Here is a 13,691-nt window from a genome sequence, read left to right on the forward strand (position 1 = left end):
AACTTGCCACACATTGCACATGTCCCTGTGCCAAGTTCACGCAGCATCCGTAGCAACTATTGTGACCTCCACAGTCACCAGACCTAAAGACATGCTACTTTTACCTGTGTGGTTACCTGAAGGATAGGGTTTAAGAAACTAATCACCAGAAAGTGCCCAAACTGAAACAGTAAATTGAAATTCAGGTCCAGAAGATGGGCACAAGATAAGATGGGCACAACTTTTTACAGCCGCTGGCAGGATTTCCCATTGTTACATAGAGCAGTGTTTCCCAACCAGTGTGCCTCCAGCTGTTGCAAAACTACAACTCCCAGCATGGCCGCACAGCCAAAGGCTGTCCAGGCATGCTGGGAGTTGTAGTTTTGCAACAGCTGGAAGCACACTGGTTGGTAAACACTGAGATAGAGGCACAATTTTTTTTTCTCCTTCACCATATTGGCATGAAACATTCTCATGGCATTTGACCAACTGAGATTAGTCCATTAGACTAGTAAACAGAATAAATCTGACTGATTAATCCAGAGAATGTGTTTTTATTCCAGAATACAATGGTACTCTCCTAGCAATGCTCATTAGATGGTCAAAAGATGGTTTCAGGCATGTGTGCAGCTCCTCTACTATAGAAACTCAAACAATGAAGAGCTACCAGCAATCAGTGTTCAACCTTAGAACAGACCATATTTAAAGAGGTTTGATACTGATGGCCTATCCTTGATTACCGGGACCCCTGCTGATCAGCTGTTTGAAGAGGCTACTGTCCTCACTGGAGCTCCATAGCTTACCAAGCACAGTGCCAAAGAGCGCTGTGCTTGGTATTGCAGCTGGGCCCCATTCACTTGAATGGGAATAAGCCGTGCCTGGGCCATATGACCAAAGTACATCACTGGCCTGGGAAGAGGCCTAAGCATTCCAGATACTTGAGATTGATGACCTATCCTGAGAATACAAAGAAATAGAAAAACCGCAGCACTCTCTTGTATCTTTAAATCACTTTATTCCATCAAATTCATGCGACGTTTCCACCTGTGTGGTCTTTCTCAAGCAACTGACAATACAGCTTTGCCTGGTTTAAATACCCTCCTACCAGAAGGAGCTAACACGCATGTCAAAAAATTGTGTAAACATAATAAATCAACCTAAATCGTGGAGCTGGCACATATGTGGAAAGAAGGTCTAAATATCATAGGCCTTCCTTCCAAGATAGTGCCAAGCATCATGTTACAGTTTATAAATACATATGCATAGCAGTAATAAATATTACTTACTTCAGATTGGCCCTTGTGGACTGCTGGTGGGTGTAAACAAGGTGCTGTATACAGCATGTTGATCGCAAGCCTATGCCCCTCGCATGTGCGCAGGCGTGTAGAGGCTGGACGCGTGCCAAAACACTTAGTCTCGCCGCGTCTCTGGGTTCGCAATGCGCATGCGCATCGGAACGGTGTTCGCGCGTGCGCAGAAGAAAGTTAGATGTGCGCAGGCGCGATGTCACGTAGGCGCACCGGAGGTCATTGTTCAGTTACTCAAAGCGCAGGCGTCGGAGCGGAGCTTGCGCATGTTCAGTGAGTGTGCTGTCAGCCGGCTGGTGACAGTACCTAGGCAATGTATTCTCCTTGGCAATATCGGCTGTATCGCATCAATGATATCTATGTAGGGCATAAGGGCACTCGGTGTGGGGGTCCGGAAGGCAATATTAGATAGTAATTGCAGCATTGTTTAATTCAAACAGGTGTCAGCAAAAATGTATAGCAAGTATGCTTATAACATACATATAACATACAGTCCTCTATAATATCATGACCTATTGTGGGAGAAACCTCCTAATATAAACAGCAATGCAATGGTGTCTCAATATGGGAGAGGGTGGGCTAGGGATATAAAAGCTCGGACACTGGCAGAGTCACACCGTGATGTGTAACCGCCAATTTGTCCTTACACATTCAACGCTTAGGGTCACATTGTGTGGGGGTCCAACCGAGTGAACGGGAGGGCGCCCCTTGCCACTTCCGTGCCCGCCATTGCGTATGGTAAAAGTCAGCACCTCAGTCAGTAGGGTGACTAATTACCATGTACATCCATCCAAAGTAGAGGTACTGGTATCCTATCCCTAGGTTCCCCATTGCCTCCAGGGGTTGTCATTCAAACAAGCCGTCGAACCCTCTAGCGTAGTGAAAACACACACTGCTAAAAGGTGTAAAATTACACACTACTTACTATTTAGGTCTATGGTAGTATTTCAGTGGATGTAAGTTTGCTGTCACCTAAAAAACAGAAAAGCTGCGTTAAAGGAGGAAAAGCACTACAGACCTAAGTCGGATCCAAGCGCTCCCCCACACTCAGTGTCACTTATGGGATAATAGTATTGTTCCAAGGTATATCTACCGGTATACAGCGGATTGTTAGGTAGGGTGATCTCTCTCACTGTGTCTCGGCCCACCAGACGTCCACTTGGGGTCCAATCTGTAAAAAACACAAAGATTAGTGTCTAGAATCATAACCAATGGTTAGGTACAGTACTTAAATGACATTGTGTAATATACGGTATGAAAGTCACAGTATTCCTTCTAGATTAGAAGAGGGAGCCAATCCTGAAATCCCTGTTTAGACCATTTGGTTCGAGCGTTTGGAGTTCAAAAAATCCATTTTAGTTCGAGTCTTTTTAGTTTCTTTTCCCTGTCTCCTCCCCTTCTCTGTGAGGGTATGCCATCAATGATGCGGAAGCGTAGTTGTGAGACATTATGTCTGAGTTTCAGAAAATGTTCTGGTACTGGTGGTTAAATTTTTTGTGTGTCTTCCTTCTTTTTCCCAGCAAGTAATTTACGTATCGAATAGCGATGTTGATTTAATCTATTCCTCATTTCCTGGGTTGTTTCGCCCACATAGAGGAGCCCACACGGACACTGCAGCGTATATATAACAAAATCAGACTTACAGGTGTAAAACCCTCTGATTGGGAATTTTTTGCCAGTTCTGGGATGAGTGAAACTGTCCCCCTTGAGCATACTGTTGCAATTACAGCAGCCCAAGCATGGGTAGCAGCCTTTCTTTTTTACAACAGGCTCTTCATAGCCTTTAGTGTCTGCCCTAATTAATCTGTCTCCTAAATTCCTGGATCTTCTATAGGATAATAATGGTGCTGATTGGAATTCAGGTATATTAGGGAATGTCTCTTTAAGTATGTGCCAATTGGATTTGAGGACTTGAACTATTCGTCTACTCTGGGTGGAATGTGTAGAGACGAATGGTATCCTCTTTTCCTTATCAGGTGTCCGTTTAGGTCCCAGAAGCTCTTTCCTTTTGTATTTTTGTACCCTTTCTTTGTGTCTGTTGACCAGGCTTCTTGGATATCCCCTTTCATAAAATTTGTGGCACATTTCATCAAGACGATGTTCTGAAGTGATGTCATCAGTGACAATGCGTTTCACCCTCAGTAGTTGGCTATATGGTAAAGATTTCTTCATGAAGTTAGGATGATCGCTCTGAAATAGAAGCATGTTATTCCTGTCTGTGGGTTTGACAAACAGATCAGTTTTTAACTGGTTCCCAGTGCAGTAGATTGTCGTATCAAGGAACTGTAGCTCTGTCTGTGAGGATACCAGAGTGAATTGTAGTTCTTCATGAATAGAATTGATGTATTTTAAGAAATCCATCAATTCTTCCAGCGCACCTTTCCAGAGGAAGAAAATGTCATCTATATACCTCATCCAGCCTACCACCTGTGCGTAGTGGCTGGATGGGTATATAATCTCCTCTTCAAATCTGCTCATAAAAATATTAGCATATGTCGGGGCCACATTGGACCCCATCGCGGTCCCGCGCTTCTGGATGTAGTAGGTGTCCTCAAATAGAAAATAATTGCATGTTAGGACTATTTCCAATAGTGCCAATATAAAATGTGACTTCTCGTTATCAATTTTTCCTCTGGTCAGGGCCCATTCGATGGCTTCTAGCCCTTTCATATGGTCAATGCTTGTGTACAAGCTCACCACATCGAAAGAAACGAGATGATCTCCATTGTTATAATCCAGCTGTTCTAGTTTTTGTAGAAAATCCGTTGTGTCCCGAACATATGATGTTGCGGATGTGGAGTATTCCCTTAGGTATTTATCAAGGAAGGTTGCTGGTGAGGAAAAAACAGACCCTATCCCGGATACTATTGGTCGGCCTGGAGGATCTATAGGGTTTTTGTGGATTTTGGGCAGGGTATATAGTATGGGCGTCACTGGTTGTTCAGTCAGTAGATATTCATGTAATTTTTCATCTATCAGGTTAGTGGCGTAGGCATCATCAACCAGGAGTTTAAATCTTCTTATTATGGCGAATTTAGGGTCGGAATCCACTATGCGGTAGACCTCAGTGTCACCTATTAAACACCAGACTGCACCTAGGGAGGCCACGAATAATATGTCACAGGAGGATCGCAAAATCCTACGCGGTCTCTGCGCAAGGAAGGATATAACAATCAAAAAAGCGGATAAAGGTGGAGCAACCGTAATTATGGATACGATGAAGTACAAGGCAGAAATTTTTCGCCAACTAGGTGACACTGAGGTCTACCGCATAGTGGATTCCGACCCTAAATTCGCCATAATAATAAGATTTAAACTCCTGGTTGATGATGCCTACGCCACTAACCTGATAGATGAAAAATTACATGAATATCTATTGACTGAACAACCAGTGACGCCCATACCAGAACATTTTCTGAAACTCAGACATAATGTCTCACAACTACGCTTCCGCATCATTGATGGCATACCCCCACAGAGAAGGGGAGGAGACAGGGAAAAGAAACTAAAAAGACTCGAACTAAAATGGATTTTTGAACTCCAAACGCTCGAACCAAATGGTCTAAACAGGGATTTCAGGATTGGCTCCCTCTTCTAATCTAGAAGGAATACTGTGTCCTTCATACCGTATATATTACACAATGTCATTTAAGTACTGTACCTAACCATTGGTTATGATTCTAGACACTAATCTTTGTGTTTTTTACAGATTGGACCCCAAGTGGACGTCTGGTGGGCCGAGACACAGTGAGAGAGATCACCCTACCTAACAATCCGCTGTATACCGGTAGATATACCTTGGAACAATACTATTATCCCATAAGTGACACTGAGTGTGGGGGAGCGCTTGGATCCGACTTAGGTCTGTAGTGCTTTTCCTCCTTTAACGCAGCTTTTCTGTTTTTTAGGTGACAGCAAACTTACATCCACCGAAATACTACCATAGACCTAAATAGTAAGTAGTGTGTAATTTTACACCTTTTAGCAGTGTGTGTTTTCACTACGCTAGAGGGTTCGACGGCTTGTTTGAATGACAACCCCTGGAGGCAATGGGGAACCTAGGGATAGGATACCAGTACCTCTACTTTGGATGGATGTACATGGTAATTAGTCACCCTACTGACTGAGGTGCTGACTTTTACCATACGCAATGGCGGGCACGGAAGTGGCAAGGGGCGCCCTCTCGTTCACTCGGTTGGACCCCCACACAATGTGACCCTAAGCGTTGAATGTGTAAGGACAAATTGGCGGTTACACATCACGGTGTGACTCTGCCAGTGTCCGAGCTTTTATATCCCTAGCCCACCCTCTCCCATATTGAGACACCATTGCATTGCTGTTTATATTAGGAGGTTTCTCCCACAATAGGTCATGATATTATAGAGGACTGTATGTTATATGTATGTTATAAGCATACTTGCTATACATTTTTGCTGACACCTGTTTGAATTAAACAATGCTGCAATTACTATCTAATATTGCCTTCCGGACCCCCACACCGAGTGCCCTTATGCCCTACATAGATATCATTGATGCGATACAGCCGATATTGCCAAGGAGAATACATTGCCTAGGTACTGTCACCAGCCGGCTGACAGCACACTCACTGAACATGCGCAAGCTCCGCTCCGACGCCTGCGCTTTGAGTAACTGAACAATGACCTCCGGTGCGCCTACGTGACATCGCGCCTGCGCACATCTAACTTTCTTCTGCGCACGCGCGAACACCGTTCCGATGCGCATTGCGAACCCAGAGACGCGGCGAGACTAAGTGTTTTGGCACGCGTCCAGCCTCTACACGCCTGCGCACATGCGAGGGGCATAGGCTTGCGATCAACATGCTGTATACAGCACCTTGTTTACACCCACCAGCAGTCCACAAGGGCCAATCTGAAGTAAGTAATATTTATTACTGCTATGCATATGTATTTATAAACTGTAACATGATGCTTGGCACTATCTTGGAAGGAAGGCCTATGATATTTAGACCTTCTTTCCACATATGTGCCAGCTCCACGATTTAGGTTGATTTATTATGTTTACACAATTTTTTGACATGCGTGTTAGCTCCTCCTGGTAGGAGGGTATTTAAACCAGGCAAAGCTGTATTGTCAGTTGCTTGAGAAAGACCACACAGGTCGAAACGTCGCATGAATTTGATGGAATAAAGTGATTTAGAGATACAAGAGAGTGCTGCGGTTTTTCTATTTCTTTGGATACTTGGAGGGACGCTACGGACTGACGTTCAACACCGCGTGCACCACCACATTAAGGCCGGTATACCCTGAGTGCTGCTACACCATCCATTTTTTTGTTGCTATCCTGAGAATAACTATATCAAATTCCCAGAGAACCCCTTTGAATGCTATTAAATGTGCTTTAGCACTGAACAGTCATAGGTGTTTCCTGGTATCTGGTCCATATTGTAGGACCAGATACCTAGCAGGATAGAAACTGGATGGACTGATTTGTTGGAAGGATGGGATGCTGTAAAAGGTCACAAAGGTTTCAAACGTCTGTCTATAGAGAGTGTACGGCTGTATGCCTAATTTATTCAACTGAAATGGCTGGGCCGAAGTGTAATTAGAAACCAACAGGGGAATTCAATGACTGCATACAAATACAGTTTCTATTTATAGCCTCTACCTTGTCTCTAAATGTGCAGCAAGCCGCAGGGGCAATGTGGATGATGGAAGTAGTTAATTAACAGTTCGGATTCTCTCTGAGCCGTGACAGGAAGGGCACACTTTTTATTCCCTTCAAGGCACACCCTGGTGTTTGGGTATCCTTCCTGGTGGTGTTGAAGGGTGCCCTTGGTGGTGTTAAAGGGTGCTGTGAGATACAATACAGGGTCCCTGGCAGCCGATGGTGGTTGATGGTGCAGTATGTCAGTGCAGACAAAGATGATATCAGGTTAGCAGTAGAACAGTTCTTTACTGAAGAAAAAGGTTGTTCAGATATAGTAGTTCAGTTCTCAGCATGCATGGACTGGCAGTTCTTACACAACGTGCAGTCTCCACAGTTCTCACAGGTTACACGGCTGCAGTAGCAGTTAATAGGCCAAGATCTGTTTTTAAAGAAACTTTCCTCACACTGCACTTCTCTAGCTGACCTAGGTATAAGCATTCAGAAATAGGGATACCCAATAATCTCTCCACTAGAAACATAGAAACATAGAATGTGTCCGCAGATAAGAACCATTCGGCCCATCTAGCCTGCCCAATATACTGAATACTATGGATAGCCCCCGGCCCTATCTTATATGAAGGATGGCCTTATGCCTATCCCATGCATGCTTAAACCCCTTCACTGTATTTGCAGCTACCACTTCTGCAGGAAGGCTATTCCATGCATCCACTACTCTCTCAGTAAAGTAATACTTCCTTATATTACTTTTAAACCTTTGCCATTACTATGCATGATTTAACTTCTGAACCTTGTAGATTGCTGTACTCACAGTTGAATCCAATCCAATTTTTAGCAGACACTCTCAGTCTGCCACTAATTCATGCTCAGGCTCCTGAAGTTTCTATTTTCCAAGTCAACTTGGCTATGGAGTCTATAAAGTCCTTTAGACAGCTGATATCCACAGACTTTAGTTTCCCTCACACCTCCTCTCAACACTGGAACACTTTCCAAGTTTTTTTTTTATTCATTTCTCTGTGACTACTAGTTCTTTTCCAGGGTTGTGTCCTGCTTCTCTTCCTCTCACTGTCTACACCCACTGCCTCATCTCCTCCTCCCTATGGGGAGGGTGGCACTGCATCACCAACAACTGGTTGCTAAGGACTGTTAACTGCTTTTTGCCCCTTACATGGGAAATGCATAAAATACATTAGCACATTTCAACCCTTTTATCAGTGGACTGCCATAGCAGAGGAGTGCTGCATATGTGATTGTAATATTCTCATATTCTACAGTCCACTGCAACCCAAAAATTACCTTCAACATTTAACAATAAGCATCAGGAACTAGCAGATCCTAAATCTGATCCTCCTCAGAATTTATCCAGAAATGTTCTTCATGCTCTTACTCCATAACTAGTGAATCTTGGCTATCTAACAATTTAAAATGTGATCCAGTTAAAATTCTTGGTAGCATTAGCATATCAGCAGATAATTAGTGGTACAAACTGTATCATGCAGAAAGTAAGCTATTTACTGTAGTCAAACGTAGCTCATAAATCTCAGGGACTGGAGGAAGGCCAAAGTCTGAAGCTCTCCAGATGTCCCAATCTAAACAGATTCTCCATAAGGCGAATTTCCTAATTTACTGTTGGCAAGAAAAGCACCTTTACATCTAGTGCAGTATTATCACCCTTTTACAATATGCAGCATTTAATTACTGTAAGCAACACTGTATCTTTCCATCTCATCAGATAAATAAGGGACAGCTCAAGCAGACTATGTGTATGCAGAAAATCTGCTCTTGATGGAAAATGATTTGGAGAAATACCTCACCCTAAAACTTTTGAACTTTGCCCACTGGAGAACCTGAAAAAAATTGGACGGTTCTTCTTTGGTATACATCATTTATTTTTCTAACACTTATCTTGGTCTGGATCTCAATAACTTGGAATGAAGCTAACACTGACGTTATTTTTACTAAATCAATTGTTATTAAAAGTTAAAAAATAATACTGATAAAATTACAGCAGTAACTAATTACATACTAGTGCATAACATATTTTGGAATGCTGGATATAAAAGTTGAACTTGGAATACATGTTTTTATTTACCACTGCCTTAAAAATGTACATATGTAATTTTCATCATTACTGAGTTTCATACTATAATATTAGACATCTGTAAATCAGAGAAGTCTAGGAGAGTAGTCTTAAGAACAGACAAATGAAAAATAAATAAGTAACTGTATATTGGAATGTGACAGATGAGGGATATAAACACAACATCCAGAAATGTGGATCAATGTGCTTTCCCTTACAGGTGCAAGAGAAAGGTTCCTCTAATTTACGTAAGATAAAGAAGAACTCACCACATCATATGTATCCCAATGTTTTGCTTTTTATTAACAAGGAAATCAAATATACAGTCATGTGAAAAAATTAGGACACCCTTTGAAAGCATGTGGTTTTTTGTAACATTTTTAATAAATGGTTATTTCATCTCCGTTTCAACAATACAGAGAGATTAAAGTAATCCAACTAAACAAAGAAAACTGAAGAAAAGTCTTTTCAAGATCTTCTGTAAATGTCATTCTACAAAAATGCCTATTCTAACTGAGGAAAAAGATAGGACACCCTCACATGTATTCCCTCTTAAATTGGCTCAGATCTCACACAGGTATATCACACCAGGTGCACATAATTAGTAGATCGTTACTCTGCATGTTGAATGAGGCTTGCCCTATTTAAACCTCAGACATTTAGTTTGGTGTGCTCCTGACTGTTGAAGTGAGAGTGAGCACCATGGTGAGAGCAAAAGAGCTGTCAGAGGACTTCAGAAAAAAGATTATAGCAGCCTATGAGTCTGGGAAGGGATTTAAAAAGATCTCAAAAGATTTTGAAATCAGCCATTCCACTGTCCGGAAGATAGTCTACAAGTGGAGGGCTTTCAAAACAACTGCCAACATGCCCAGGACTGGTCGCCCCAGCAAGTTCACCCCAAGAGCAGACCGCAAGATGCTAAAAGAGGTATCCAAAAACCCTAAAGTGTCATCTCGAGAACTACAGCAGGCTCTGGCTACTGTTGATGTAGAAGTACATGCCTCTACAATCAGAAAGAGACTGTACAAGTTTAACTTGCATGGGAGGTGTGCAAGGAGGAAACCTTTGCTTTCCAAGAGAAACATCGAGGCCAGACTGACATTTGCCAGCGATAAAGTTGACAAAGACCAGGACTTCTGGAATAATGTTCTTTGGACAGATGAGTCCAAAATTGAATTATTTGGACACAACAGCAGAGGACATGTTTGGCGTAAACCAAACACAGCATTCCAAGAAAAGAACCTCATACCAACTGTGAAGCATGGAGGTGGAAGTGTCATGGTTTGGGGCTGCTTTGCTGCAGCAGGACCTGGTCAGCTCACCATCATAGAATCCACGATGAATTCTACTGTGTATCAGAAGGTGCTTGAAGAACATGTGAGACCATCAGTTAGAAAATTAAAGCTGAAGCGGAACTGGACCATGCAACATGACAATGACCCAAAACATACTAGTAAATCAACCAAAGATTGGCTGAAAAAGAAGAAATGGAGAGTCCTGGAATGGCCAAGTCAAAGTCCAGATTTGAATCCCATTGAGATGCTGTGGGGTGACTTGAAAAGGGCTGTACGTGCAAGAAACCCCTCAAACATCTCACAGCTGAAAAAGTTCTGCATTGAGGAGTGGGGTAAAATTTCCTCAGACCGATGTCGAAGACTGGTAGATGGCTACAAGAACCGTCTCACTGCAGTTATTTCAGCCAAAGGAGGTAACACTCGCTATTAGGGGCAAGGGTGTCCTATCTTTTTCCTCAGTTAGAATAGGCATTTTTGTAGAATGACATTTACAGAAGATCTTGAAAAGACTTTTCTTCAGTTTTCTTTGTTTAGTCGGATTACTTTAATCTCTCTGTATTGTTGAAACGGAGATGAAATAACCATTTATTAAAAATGTTACAAAAAACCACATGCTTTCAAAGGGTGTCCTAATTTTTTCACAAGACTGTATGTGTAACATTTCAGTACCCAAATCCTGGACCTTTTTCAAACATTGACTCTAGTGCTGTATGAACTGTTGCAATAGTGCTATGGTGTAAAAAAAACAACATCCTCAATAGACCATTTACCTACTTGACTGGTTGTGAAGCCTGAAAAGTAAGGCTACTTTCACATGGATCCGTTCAGATAATACACACATTTTTGTTACCTGCCAGTGTTGAAACATGCTTTGTATTAGTATTCATGTGAGTCCGTTCAGAATAGATCCGTTTGTATTATCTTTAACATAGCCAAGACGGATCCGTCTTGAACACCATTGAAAGTCAATGGAGGACGGATCCATTTTCTATTGTGCCAGATTGTGTCATAGAAAACGGATCCGTCTCCATTGACTTACACTGTGTGTCAGAACGGATCCGTTACGCTCAGTTTCGTCAGACGGACACCAAAACGCTGCAAGCAGCGTTTTGGTGTCCACCTCCAAAGCGGAATGGAGACGGAACGGAGGCAAACTGATGCATTCTGAGCGGATCATTTTCCATTCAGAATGCATTAGGGCAAAACTGATCAGTTTTGGACCGCTTGTGAGAGCCCTGAACGGATCTCACAAACAGAAAGACAAAACGCCAGTGTGAAAGCAGCCTTAAAAATTGAAAGTCTAGTCAAAACGACAGTCAGATTTGTACTGGCTAACCCAAAGTGCAAAATCCCAAAAACCAATCCCAGAATCCCAGAAACCCAAAGTGCATTATACAGGGATCTGGATTTCACTGGAGGGAGACCCCAGGTTATAGTCTTGGATTGTTAGCAGGGTGCAGAAAAGAAAGCATACTCGTACTAGTTGAGGTCAAAATAAAGGATCAGTCAAAAGACTAAGGTCATAGTAAAAGTCCAGCCAAGGTCAGAATCCAGAAAGGATAGCAATAACCGATCAATCAAACTAGGGATGAGACAAAGGAAAGGGTCAGAGATAAGCAGAGCTTAAGATCACAGTGAAAATACAATCAAAGAGCCTGGAGAGGCTGATACTTTAATCACCTGGCAGTGTCAGTTTGTTGGGATCCCGTTCAAATAGAACTCATGATGATGTAATGATACAGCAGTGCCAAGAACCAGAACCAGAGGAACTAAAAGTGAGGAAATTGGAAATGGGAGAACCTAAAGTTACTGCCAAATGCTGGAAAGATGCAGAAGGAAGAAAAACAGATAACCCAGTGTCCGAAGGCTGGAGGTGACCAGGAAAAAGAGGTGCTGGACCAAGAAATTGCAAGTAACCGATATTCTGGTATCAATCCTTTATTTATGTTTGTCTTTAGAAGAAGTAACAACTATTATTGCTCAAGGGACCCTGAGTAGCATAATCAGTGTGTATGTCAGTATATCTACACTGAACAAAAATATAAACGCAACACTTTCGGTTTTGCTCCCATTTTGCATGAGCTGAACTCAAAAATCTGAAACATTTTCTACATACACAAAAGACCCATTACTCTCAAATATTGTTCACAAATCTGTCTAAATCTGTGTTAGTGAGCAATTCTCCTTTGCCGAGATAATCCATCCCACCTCACAGGTGTGGCATATCAAGGTGCTGATTAGACAGCATAAATATTGCACAGATGTGCCGTAGACTTCCCACAATAAAAGGCCACTCTGAAATGAGCAGTTTCATCACACAGCACAATGCCACAGATGTCGCAACGTTTGAGGGAGCATGCAATTGGCATGCTGACTGCAGGAATGTCTACCAGAGCTGTTGCCCATGCAATGAATGTTAATTTCTCTACCATAAGCCGTCTCCAAAGGCGTTTCAGAGAATTTTGCAGTACATACAACCGGCCTCACAACCGCAGACCACGTGTAACCACACCAGCCCAGGACCTCCACATCCAGCATGTTCACCTCCATGATCGTCTGAGACCAGCCACCCGGACAGCTGCAGCAACAATTTGTTTGCATAGCCAAAGAATTTCTGCACAAACTGTCAGAAACCGTCTCAGGGAAGCTCATCTGCATGCTCGTTGTCCTCATCGGGGTCTGGACCTGACTGCAGTTCATCGTCGTAACCGACTTGAGTGGGCAAATGCTCACATTTGATGGCTTCTGGCAAATTGGATAGGCGTTCTGTTCACAGATGAGTCCCGGTTTTCACAGTTCAGGGCAGATGGTAGCATGTGTGGAGTCGTGTGGATGAGCGGTTTGCTGACGTCAACGTTGTGGATAGAGTGGCCCACTGTGGCGGTGGGGTTATGGCATTGGCAGGCGTATGTTATGGATAATGAACACAGGTGCATTTTATTGATGCCCTTTTGAATGCACAGAGATACGGTGACGAGATCCTGAGACCTATTGTTGTGCCAATTATCCATGACCATCACCTCATGTTGCAGCATGATAATGCATAGCAGTTCTTGCATGGCCAGCATACTCACTTGACATATATATATATGGTGCATGTCTGGAAGGGGTTAAAAAGGTTGTCTGAGATTTTTTTTGTCAGAAACAAGTCCACCCTTGGTCATGGGCTGTACATTGTATTGCAATTCATCCTAATTCACAAAACTGCAACATCAAACACAGTATATGACAAAAATAAATTGTAAATTCTAACTGACTTCCAGTACTCACATGAATACTAATACAAAGCATGTTTCAACACTGGCAGGTAACAAAAATGTGAGAAAATTGTAACTCACTAATAGATGACAGGAACCATAAGGTGATGACAATGGGTAAAGACAC

This window comes from Bufo bufo, chromosome 5 (assembly GCF_905171765.1).
Source record: "Bufo bufo chromosome 5, aBufBuf1.1, whole genome shotgun sequence".
Lineage (NCBI taxonomy): Eukaryota > Metazoa > Chordata > Amphibia > Anura > Bufonidae > Bufo > Bufo bufo.